Source organism: Rhipicephalus sanguineus, chromosome 6, assembly GCF_013339695.2.
Source record: "Rhipicephalus sanguineus isolate Rsan-2018 chromosome 6, BIME_Rsan_1.4, whole genome shotgun sequence".
Classification (NCBI taxonomy): Eukaryota; Metazoa; Arthropoda; class Arachnida; order Ixodida; family Ixodidae; genus Rhipicephalus; species Rhipicephalus sanguineus.
Genome location: NC_051181.1, coordinates 51,390,140 through 51,402,550, shown reverse-complemented (window position 1 = coordinate 51,402,550; position 12,411 = coordinate 51,390,140).

The window sequence follows — 12,411 nt, the reverse complement described above, 5'->3', positions numbered from 1 at the left end:
TTGCCCGACCGCTCACCGACCTCCACAAAAAGGACGTGCCCTTCTCGTGGTGCCAGGACCAAGCGGCTGCGTTCTCGGCGCTGATCAAATTGCTCACTTCACCACCTATACTGGCCCACTTCGACCCATCAGCGACTACTGAAGTTCGTACAGACGCCAGTGGGCATGGAATCGGTGCCGTCCTCGCCCAACACCAGGCGGGCCAAACACGTGTTATTGCGTACGCCAGCCGCCTTCTCTCCACATCTGAGCGAAACTATTCAATCACGGAACGCGAGTGTCTTGCGTTGGTCTGGGCTGTCGCAAAATTTCGTCCCTACTTGTATGGCCGCGAATTCTCAGTTATTACCGACCACCATGCTCTCTGTTGGTCGCCTTGGTCGCTGGGCTCTACGGCTCCAAGAGTATTCCTTCGACGTAATCTACAAATCGGGCAGGCTGCATCAAGACGCCGATTGTCTCTCGCGTCATCCGGTGGAACCTGCTAGCCTCGCTGACCATGAGAATGATTCTTGCGTACTCGCCATATCTGATTTGCGCCACATCGGCACAGAACAGCGTCGGGATGAGACCCTCAAGATGCTCATTCAGCAAGTCTCCTCGGGACGTTCCGATCTTTCTCTCCGCCGATATGTCCTACACAATGACGTTCTGTATCGCCGCAGCATGAAGCCTGATGGTCCGGAATTCTTGCTAGTTATTCCCCGACACCTGCGTGCAACCATTCTTCAACATCTACATGATGCCCCGACTGCGGGACACCTGGGCGTTTCACGCACCTATGACCGCGTGCGGCGGCGGTTCTTTTGGCCTGGCCTGTATCGCTCTGTGCGCCGATATATCGCTGCTTGCGAGCTCTGTCAGCGTCGCAAACGTCCTGCTCTTCCTCAGACTGGCCTGCTGAAACCTATCGACATTCCAGCGGAACCATTCTTCCGCGTCGGCCTCGACTTGCTCGGACCTTTTCCTACGTCCGTATCGGGCAACAAATGGATTGCTGTCGCAACTGACTATGCGACCAGGTACGCCATAACGCGTGCTATGCCAACTAGCTGCGCTACTGACGTGGCGGACTTTCTGCTCAGTGACGTCATTCTTCGGCACGGGGCTCCGCGACAGCTTCTTACGGATCGTGGCCGCTGCTTCCTCGCCAAGGTCATTGACGAAATCCTTCGTAGCTGCTCTACCGAACATCAACTTACTACAGCCTACCATCCGCAGACAAACGGTCTTACCGAGCGCCTCAACCGAACTCTCACGGATATGTTGTCAATGTACGTCTCTACTGACCACCGTGATTGGGACGCAACTCTACCCTACGTTACTTTTGCATACAATTCGTCCCGGCATGACACCGCCGGCTACTCGCCGTTCTTTCTTCTGTACGGCCGCAACCCTACCTTGCCATTCGAGACGCTTCTTCCATCTGATCCCACCGTACCAACCATGTATGCTCAGGATGTCGCTTCTCGAGCCCGCGTGGCTCGCCGCATCGCTCACGCTAGGCTCTGTGCTTCTCAGGATTCACAAAAAGTGCGCTACGATAATCGGCACCGCGAAGTCGACTACCCTCCTGAATCTCTTGTCCTACTCTGGACGCCGTATCGACGCGAAGGCTTGTGCGAGAAGCTCCTCCCTCGCTACACAGGGCCCTACAAAGTTATCCGCAAGGTCAACGACGTCGACTACCTCATCACTCCCGTCCTTCCGCGTTCGTCTTCTTCTGCTACACCACCTACGGATGTCGTTCATGTGTCGCGCCTCAAGCACTATTACACTGCCAGTCCTGAATGAGTGAGGCGGCGCCGAGACGGCGCTTTGTCCGCCGGGGTGTTACGAGGCATTCTGCATGAGCACGCCGTTGGAGACAACTCAGGGACGAAGAGACAAAGAAGAAGCTGGAATGCGGCGCGAGATGCTGGCAGCCATTCGGTGCCACAGCTACTTGTACATATTGTAATATACCCGCTTCTGTCTCTTCAGTGTATTCCTGATTCCCGTGACAATATAACACATATGCGGCTCTTCAACATATATGTGTGCGTATCAAACTTATACAAATCTTTCGCGTCATTTTGTAACGTTTCGCTCAGTAAAAAAAATTACGCCACAGTTACCTTCCCGCCGCATGCTTCGCATAACATCGACTCACGTGGGATCTGCCGAATTTTCTTTCTTCGAAAACGAATAGCATCGCCGCTGCTCCATATACAAACTTCTGTGAGTTCGTGAGTGTGCAGAAGTGTTGACTTTCAATTGGGCCTGGCCAGGAAAGCTAGAAATGGTTTTCGTTTGAGTCTCCGATTAACCTGCTTCGCCTTGCTTATCATATGGTAGCTTTCAGCGATCGCGGCGGCTTGCAACAAGGCGATTGGCTCGAGCATATTGAGAAGCCCAGCTTTAAAGCTTGCCGGCAACTTGATATACAGGACCAGGGGATGGTCATGGTGCTCGGTCTTCCGGGCTGAGAAGACTGCCCGCCTGCACAGGCTTTTGTCTATTAATAATAATATTAATTTCTCTCTCAGCAAGGATTATTTCACAGAGAGTTGCATACGCGCCCAAACAGGTCAACATCGTTATACGAGAACTGAAAATATTTAATATACGCATATGAATCCATCTCGCCAGCTGCTATAAGTAGCCGCTGCCAATGTGACTGCCGTACAGGCTTTTTGATTTACGTTCAGACTGAGGCACTCTCCGGCTATTCAGAAACGTTTAGGTATTGTTCAGCATAGTAATGCGCTGTTTAGTGTGAGCACGTCATTGTAACGCCACGAGTTTTCGCAGATTTGTGACGTCGCATAACAAGCAGGCGATTTTATGGCACAGCGAAAAATTTTTACGAATAGCGAAGAGCCAACAATATACCGTATTGAAAATGGCTTATTCTCTTATTTTTCACGGACTCATGCACAGGTGGTCACTAGGCGATGAATAATTTTCGCGTCATTTGTTGCATTGCGCTTCGAGCAGGTGCTGTGTGCATGACTCATAAGAGGTAACGACATATACGGAGGGAAACAATGCGGGGTAGCTTAACGTAATAATCGCCCACATTTTTTTAAATGTCATTCATTTTTTTTTTTTTTTGCCAAACTTGTCACCAAATAGAACACGAGTGGTATTATGGCCAGAGTTTTTATTATTGCACAATAAATAATATAATTCTGAACAACCAAAACATAAATATAAGGGCACAAATTCTTTCCCCCTTGTTTCGTATTCAAGACCAGTAAGTTGCAAATAAATGAATAGATGATTACAGGGGCGTAGCCAGAAATTTTTTTCGGGGGGGGGGGGGGGGGGGGGGGTTCAACCATACTTTATGTATGTTCGTGCGTGCGTTTGTATGTGCGCATGTATATATACGCAAGCAAAACTGAAAAATTTCGGGGGGTGGGGGGGGGGTTGAACTCCCCCTCCCCCCCCCCCCCTGGCTACGCCCCTGGATGATTATAAGTTGGGTACGTCTGCGTGCAGCTTATGTACAATAGATAGAGCTCTTGGCAGATGCTGAGTGATTCTGGAACATTCTAGTGAGCAAGTCAGCAGGAACCATAAACATTGAAGCGCCAAAAGCGTGGTGGACACCGTCTGGTTGGTTTAGCCAAATTCGGTCAGGATTTTTGCTTCATGTGCCGGGACAGGGTGCCTTTAAAATGGCAGCATAGAAAATTAAATGTCCCCCTTCCGTACCACGAAAAAATCGTGTATGCCACCACCTAAGAAAGGCTTCTTCACCATACGTTGCCATGTGTTCTTCCAGGCGTCGCGCCATGGCGAATCGGATTTTCTGTGCAACTGCATCGGCAGCTCGCTGTGGTTGACTTCGCGCTTCATAAAAATGGCGTCGACGCCACAACACGTAGAACGTCCTCACAGAAGATGCAGGCTGTGCAAGACCGCCGGAAGAAAACACGGACGCCGAATTGACAGCACACGACGTGCCACATGTCTTTAGTGGCTACATATTTGAACATCCCGTGGAGGATCGCTTCTGTTGGCACATTTAATAAGTGCCGTGATCGCTAGCCGAACATCAGCAGCAGCTATATTGAACCTTCCACTAATGTTCCACAATGATGTTGCGAGTGCTTCCGATGCCTCTGGCGGGATGGCTGACAGCGGCTCTGCTCAGATCGATCGCAGGCATAGTTGGATGTTTTCGGAGACTGTCTAGTGCTCTCCTGTCTTGAACACGAATGCCTCGTACTCTGAAATGAACAAAAAGAGACGGGTCAATTCCCTCGCCTTATTGTGCGATTCTTACAAAAAAAGTGAAAAAAAAAAGACAAGAAAGAGAAATCGTGAAATGGGCTAACAGCGAGAGAACTCCGAACTCTGAAATTGTTATAGTGAGTTTATCGTAAAACAAACACGTCTCTTAGAGCTCTGTACTGTACTCCGGCACATTGATGCGTACGAGGTCATCAAGACGCAACTGCAAGATGACGCTGACGTTGTTTTTTTTTTTATCCAAGTTGCCGCGTGAGAGTCAAGTCATTCAATGTGTAGCTAATTTGCTCGGTCCGCATAAGCTGTGAATGTACAGGCTGTTTCATACTTAGGGGAAAACTCGGAGCGCTTTGCAACGAGCTCCGAGTTTTCCCCTAAGTGTGAAACAGCCTGTATAGATTACACTTGTTATGTGGCAGACAGCCAGCGTTAAACCCCAACAATAATTAACGTTTACAAAGAAATAGGCTTGGCCTAGGGAAAAAAAGGATCAGAAAGGAATGAAAAGAACACGTTCGATGTACCGAACCGTTGTGGGTCACAAGTTGGGACGTCACTGCCTCGGCAAGGAAATAAATATTGCGGTTTTACGTGGCAAAGTCGCGATATGATTATGAGGCACACCGCATTGTGGTATTCCGGGTTAACTTCGACCACCTGGGTTTCTGTAAATTGCACTTAAATCTAAGTACTCGAGCTTGGCAGTGCAAGCCATAGCCTCTAAACTACCACCGCGTGTCACAAACTGGAAACTACTCAGTGTCTCACAATTACCTACAGTATGACGATAATTGTTACCGTTTTTATCATCCAAACGAGGGGGCAGCCAGTAGTGGCATAGCTTGTTCTGGACAGCAAACTGCAGCTCCGGATAGTGGATCATAAGGCGGCACACGCGCAGTCTTCCTCTTTTTCCTTATCTCCGTGTCTAGCCGCACTAATGCGGCCATGATCGCCTACAGAGAAACCTGGCGCTGCCATCTATGCAAGTTTTCTCACGAGGGCTGGGCCATCTGGGGAGTGACGGGACGTGGATGCTATGGTGTACTTTTAACGCGCAGCTTGACCTAAAATATGGTAATAGCTGAGAAAATATAGCTCTCTTGCAATAGAAACCTTGGGTCTATCACGATAAGATTTGCTAGAAAGGAATATCGAACTGTTTCTCGGACATGGTAAGCAAGCTTTCTCGATCTGCATACGATGCCATCATTGAGCATGCCAACCAAGTATTACCTTATATGCAAATGTTTTCGTCGCATATAACGATCAAAAAAGAACGGCGTTTTGCAAACCACTCTTGCGGATGGAATTCTATTCGTTATCATGCATCTCCAGAAGTTCCTCCATGGGTCTCTGAGAATGTGCGAACGCGATGCCTTGTATGCAACAGTACTATTGCACCATATTTTCCCCCGCTTAATTGCAAGAAGCTTATGTTGCAACAATCAGCTAAAGCCGGTTACATATTGGTCACGGAAGAAACGTTATTTACATAACATTAAATCCGATAGATTTTGCAGATTTCTCTAGTAAAAAAAAATTACTTCGAAGATCGCTGGGCAGGTCGTGAAATTCGCAACGCCGCCTAAAGGCCAACTCCTGCGATTTTTCGAGGTCGATGGATCTCAATGAAATTCGCTGGGTACGTTCCTTTGCACGTTTCCGTCATTTATGCCAAATTACAGGCTTGAGACATGCGCAGATTGTTTGCAAATGAATTTTAAAGATTGTCTGCAAACGCCCTCCTGGCTTCCCACAATTATTGGCAACATTGCGTCTGTGACGTCAGTATTGGGAAGGCGGCGGAAGTGACGCAGACGAGGGCACCGCTAACTTCGGCCGCTACAGCGAGCGTCTGCTGTGCTGGCCGAGACACTGTCAGTATCAGACGCGGCACTGTCAGTCGCAGACATTACAGCTGATGCGCGGCGTGCTCACCTCTCCACTGTGCGCCTGCTCGTCCCGGCTGTCACAGTTTTCATACTTCGCGCCGGCGTGACCGGCATGCCTTGCACAACTTCCGGTTCGTTCGTAACACCAGAGTCCTTCAATGTCATACGTAGACAGTACAATCGGTTGGGTTTCGGTTTCGGTGTTGCGCTTTTTTGCTTATTTAAAATTATTCTCAAATTTGCCGAGTATTTCTGCTGTCGGGCCCGTAACAGGAGCGTCTCGGGAACATAAAAGCACCAGTACTTTGACATGGCCAAAAAATCGCCGGAGTTTGACACTCACAGCTCTCTCCAAAGAGAGCAATGTAGAAGTGCGGCTGGCTACTAAAACACATCGTCTTGGAAAAATCTGGAAGTTCATAAAATGAGATTCACCATTTACATAATGTTTACAGCGCACTCGCAGGGTCGCTATATTTTTTATGCAGCGGCCGCGACACTAGCGCTGCACTGCAAAATGACACGGTTTGCCAGTGGAGAAAACTGTACCTGTGTGCTATACTCCTTGTATAAAGCGCGACTTGAAAACTTTCAAAGTAGGATGTCCCTATGCGCAATTGCTTTAGATTTGTGCGTAGTGGTATAGCATCTCATGGGTATTCTGTCGCTGATTGGATAGAGCTGAATGGCCAGCCTTGACTACTGACTCAGGCACGTCGGCTCTAGAGCTTTATCCAATAAGCTCGTGGTTAAATGGACATTTCAATTCCAATAAAATGACTCAGTTGGTCACCGATACAGGTCGGCCCGGACCTAAGCGTACGAGCAAAAATTAAAAGGAGGGAATGGAACAAACGAACGTGATCGCACTAGTCCGTAACTGATGAGTTTGATTAGGTGAGTTAGTACATGCCGTTAATGTTGTGATGATAATGAATTGTGGTTTTGCAGTTCACTTAGGAAACAGTAGCGAATAATGTGCACATGCGAAAGAGATGACGTGGAATAAATGGGCACGCGAGGCAAACGTGGCAACATTTATTGCAGTGACAATTTGTGGGGCTTTACAATTTATTACAATAAAAGTTTGAGGGCTCCTTATTGGGCACCGAAATTCAAGTACGTGGGCGTCTTTGCATTTTGCACCCATCGAAATGCGGCCGCAGTGGCCGGGAATAGAACCCGCGTCCTCGCACTGCGACACGTTGCCCCCTGAGCTATTGCGGCGCGTTAATTGAGGAGAGTCGGCTTTCTAATTGATCGAAATGCAGTGCGTATACCTGTCCTTCCGGCGTTGGATGTACTGTGCAATTCGTGCCGACTGTGACGTGATCAGGTGCCTTGTGCCTGCGGGGAAATGTCGACTGTCGAGACGTTTTGCCGCAGCCAAAGTGGTTCGAGTTGTATATAAAATTCCCATTGATGATGGAGATGTTGATAGTAGGTGCGAAAGCCAATACACAGGTGGACGCCTGTCGGGGAGTGAATTACGTGAATGTTGGCGCGGTTTACACTGTGAACCACTGCAAACAGGACAATTTAATGCACATTTTGGACGGTACTTTTCAACTGGGCATGCATGGCCGGGGAATTACTGCCTAGTTTTATACAGAGGCAGTCATTGACGAGACAATCGTAGGCGTCCGTCTTTACAATCTGTCCTTTGCTTCCATCTTTGAAGACTTTATTGTCTTCCTTGGCAGGCCCGTAGCCAGGAATTTTTTTCGGAGGGGGGGGGGGGGCACTTGCTGAAAGCCTTGATTATTTTGAGAAAAATGCTTATTTTCATTATTTATTTTCGGTAAAACACCATATGTGTCACTCGCGAACAAGTTGATACGCCACTGGGTGGTTGTCCATTTCTGGATGGATGGATGCTATGAGCGTCCCCTTTATAACGGGGCGGTGACACGTGGGCCTTCAGCCTTGACAAATAAAAAACTCTTAATTTTTTTTGGTTGGCCTAATGACTCTTCTTAGACAAAATCTATCTTACTACACAAAAAAAAAACGTAAATGCACGTGGATGGATGGATAGATGGATGGATGGATGGATGGATTGATGGATGGATGGATGGATGGATGGATGGATGCTATGAGCATCCCCTTTATAACGGGGCGGTGACAAGTGCCACCAGGCTCGACAAATAAAAAAACGTTTTCCTTTTTTTTCCCTGTTGGCCTAATGCCTCCACTGAGCAAAATATACCCGGAGGAGATTAAGGCACAATGCAAATGGTGCCAGGCAGTGGCAAGTTATGACCATATACTGTGGGATGGATGGATGGATGGATGCTATGAGCGTCCCCTTTATAACGGGGCGGTGACATGTCTGCCACCAGGCTCGAAGGCGAAAAAAAAGAGAAAGAAGAAAAAAAGCTTCCTTGTTTCATGTTGTCCTAATGCCTTATCTACATTGATTAAATCTATGTTATTATACCAAAAAATATAAATTCACGGTCCATCTCTCTGCCTCTTAAGGCAGAATGACCTTATTTTCCCCCATTATTTATTTTTGTACTTTATCTCTACTTTTCTGCCACCAATACTCTAACCGTCTCTTACTTATTTCTATCGCGGACGTGTTCAGCTTTCCATTGTTGTCCCTAAAACCCAAGGCTTCATGTAGACTCGTGCCCACACGTATACCCGGGTGAATATCTCCACATTCAATCAGTACATGTTCCATCGTTTCCTTAGTTCCCCCGCAGCATGTACATAGTTCTTCTTCGTTACTGAATCTCGCTTTATAACTACGCGTTCTCAGGCAGCCCGACCTTGCTTCAAACAGTAAAGCGCTTCCCCTTGAATTATCATAAAACCTTTCCCTCCTTATTTCGTTTTTTCCTTTTCGGTAGTTACTCAGAGCCGGCTTCTTTTCCATCGCTGTCATCCAATAAGTCCTCTCCGCCTCTCTGACCTTCCGCTTAATGCTCCTTGTTGTCATATCGCCCGCACTGCCAGCCGTATATTTACTGGTGAGCCTCCTAGTTCTTTTTCTCCACTGCGTGTCAACGCTTTTTCTATACAAATACCTGAAAACCTTCTCTGCCCATCTACTCTCCTTCATTTTCCTCAGCCTCTCTTCGAATCTCATTTTGCTCTGCGCTTCCCTCACTTCAAAGCCTGTCCATCCCATATCACCCTTTACCGCCTCATTTGTCGTCTTCCCGTGAGCGCCCAACGCGAGGCGGCCCACCGTCCTTTGATTTACATCCATTCCTGATTGCACCTCTGACTTCATGCACACCACTGAGTTCCCAAATGTAAGCCCCGGAACCATCACACCCTTCCACAGCCCTCGAAGCACCTCGTACCTATTGTATCCCCATAAAGCTCTGTGCTTCATAATTGCAGCATTCCTCTTTCCCTTTGCTACCGATGCTTTCTCTTGTACCTCCATATATCTATCCCCCTCATTTATCCATACTCCGAGGTACTTGTACTCGCTTACCCTCGGTATTTTTTGGCCCTGTATTAAGACCGTATGGTCTCCGTGATCATTGAATACCATCAATCCACATTTTGTTGCACTAAATCCTAGTCCTAGAGCCTCACACTCCCTTCCGCATATATCTGCCAGTCGCTGTATATCATCTTGACTGTCCGCAAATAAGACAATATCATCAGCATAAAATAGACCTGGAAGTTTCTGCTCAACCATCGCTCCGACCTGTTTGTGTGACAAATTAAATCCGATGTTGCTACCTTCTAGCGCTTTTTCCATCCTCGCCATGTACAGCATGAATAACAGCGGGGACAAAGGGCATCCCTGTCTCAGCCCCTTGCTAATTTCAACGCTGTCCTTGCTACTTATTCCTTCCCATTCTATACAAACTGTATTTTCTCGATATATTTCCCTCAAAAGCTGTACACAGTCGTCACCTATGCCCACTTCCTTCAATATATCCCACAAAATTTCCTGATTAACGTTGTCATACGCCCCGGTGATATCTAGATAAGCTACGTATAAGGGCCTGTTTTCTATTTTAGATATTTCTATACACTGGGTAAGAACAAACAGATTATCGTCTAACCGCCTGTCGATTCGAAATCCATTCTGAAGTTCTCCCAAAATATCATTTTGTTCTACCCACGCTTCTATTTTTAATTTTACTGCCTGCATCGCCAACCTGTATAGCACCGATGTAATGGTTAGCGGTCTATACGAGCGAATGTTATCCCTTTCTCCCTTGCCTTTATAGATTAAGTTCATTCTACTTTTTCGCCAACTGTCTGGTATTTCCCTCTCCTGTAAGCACTTTTCTACGGCTTTCAGCAGTGTTTCTTTAGTGTTATGTCCGAGTTCGTTAATGAGGCTGACGGGAACCCCATCTAAGCCCGGAGTAGTGCGCTTAGGAATTTTTCCTTCGGCCTTCTTCCAATTGAAATTCTCTAGTACTACATCTTCGTCGGTTGCACTCCTTTGCGTACTTTTACTCACCGGGGGAATCCCCTGGGGGACCTTTTTAAACGAATCGGCTGTTATCTTTCGGATGTAACCTTGCGCTTCATATCCTTCCAATTTATTTCCTCCTTCATCTACCATATGTTGTTGCATTGTGACAGACTTCCTACCCAGCGCTTTTAGGTGGCTCCAAAATATCCTAGGCGCGGCCTTCTTCTTTTCGCGAATCTCTGTCATCCAGCGTTCACTTTCACCTTTAATTTTTGCCTCGACTAATTTCTGCACAATGGATTTTTGCTCTAAATATATTTCCCATATTTGGTTGACTTCGTCCTGTGGCCGCTTCTCCTTTTTTGCCTGTCTGTGCTCCCGTGATGCCTGACGTCGCATCTCGATCGCTTCCCGGATTTCTTTGTTCCACCAACTTTTTGGCTTTTTCTTTCCTTTCCAACAAATAGTTTTCTTCTCTATTTCCATTTCTTTCGTGATTACATGTAGCAGCTCACTATACTTCCAGTCTTTGCCTGGTAGTTCGTCTACTTTTTCCTCGACTCTTGCGGCTATATTTGTTATTTGTTTGTCATTTAGATACGAGCTGCCAAACTTTGATTCTATGTTCTTATTTTCAGTTTTATATCCCATTTGTAATATTATGCGTTTATGATCACTACCCAAGCTGTTAATGCCTTCTTCGTCTATTCTCATCTCTCTAAGTTTGTCATATATTCCTTCTGTCATGAGACAGTAATCAATGCTCGATTGCCTGTTTCTGACTTCCCACGTGATCTGCCCCTCACACTTAGGCCCCACGTTAACTATCTCAAGACTATGTTGCTCGCAGAGATCTAGCAATAACTTGCCATTGGTGTCTGAATATCCGTCAAGGTCATGAATGTGAGCGTTCATGTCCCCTAGAAGGATTATCTCGGCATCATGACCAAATTCTTTAATATCGGTGCTTATGCATTTCACTATCTCCAGATTCTTTTCTCTGCAGTTATTCCCTGTCCACAAGTAAGCTACACCTAGCCACGTTTTCTTTCCATGTGCCCGAAACCCATATGTGCTCTGAACACGTTTGTTTCACTCTCTCCCATTTTGTTCTGCTATGAATTAGCATTCCAACCCCCCCACCTCTCCTTTCTGATGTGATCCTGTTACATCCTTCCCAAACATAATTTTCAATATGTGGTGGCTCTTCCAAGTCTCTAAGGTGTGTTTCTGTAACCGCATAAACACCTATCTGTTCCTTGTTTAACTGTCCCTCAATCTCTAACCATTTTGCCTTTTTTCTGCCACCCTGCATGTTAATGTAACTAATTGCAACACGCGCCTTCTCCCTTCTTTTACCTTTTCTCTGTTTTTTCGCTATACTACCTGTCAAAGAGTCCCCCTGGTTGTTTTCCTCATTACAAGCTACCATGGGCACCGAAGGGCCCTCGTGCCCCCCAAAAAAGCTACTGCGCGTCCTGCAAGACGCCAACCCACCTCATGACCAAGCCTCCTATCGAAGTGTATTCCGTCTCTTCGAAAACCACCCCACCTGTGCACCTCTCTGTTTATTTCCACTACCTCGATGCCTTTCTCTCGACTAATTCGCCATATCTCTTTGTTTGCGACGACAACCGCTCTTTGCAAGCTGATATTTCGCACTGGTACTTCCGGTATTGTGCATACCACTATCTGCACCTGAGGGGAAATGGCGCGCATGTCATCGACCCCTTTCGCCAATGTGGTCGCTAGTTCGGCTGATTCTTTACTCAAGACGTCGTTTAGACCTCCCGCGATTATCACGAGGTTACGTCCATTAGACTTAGTTGCGAGTTTTTCGTTAGCTTGTCTCATCACTGATCCCAGCCTATGGCC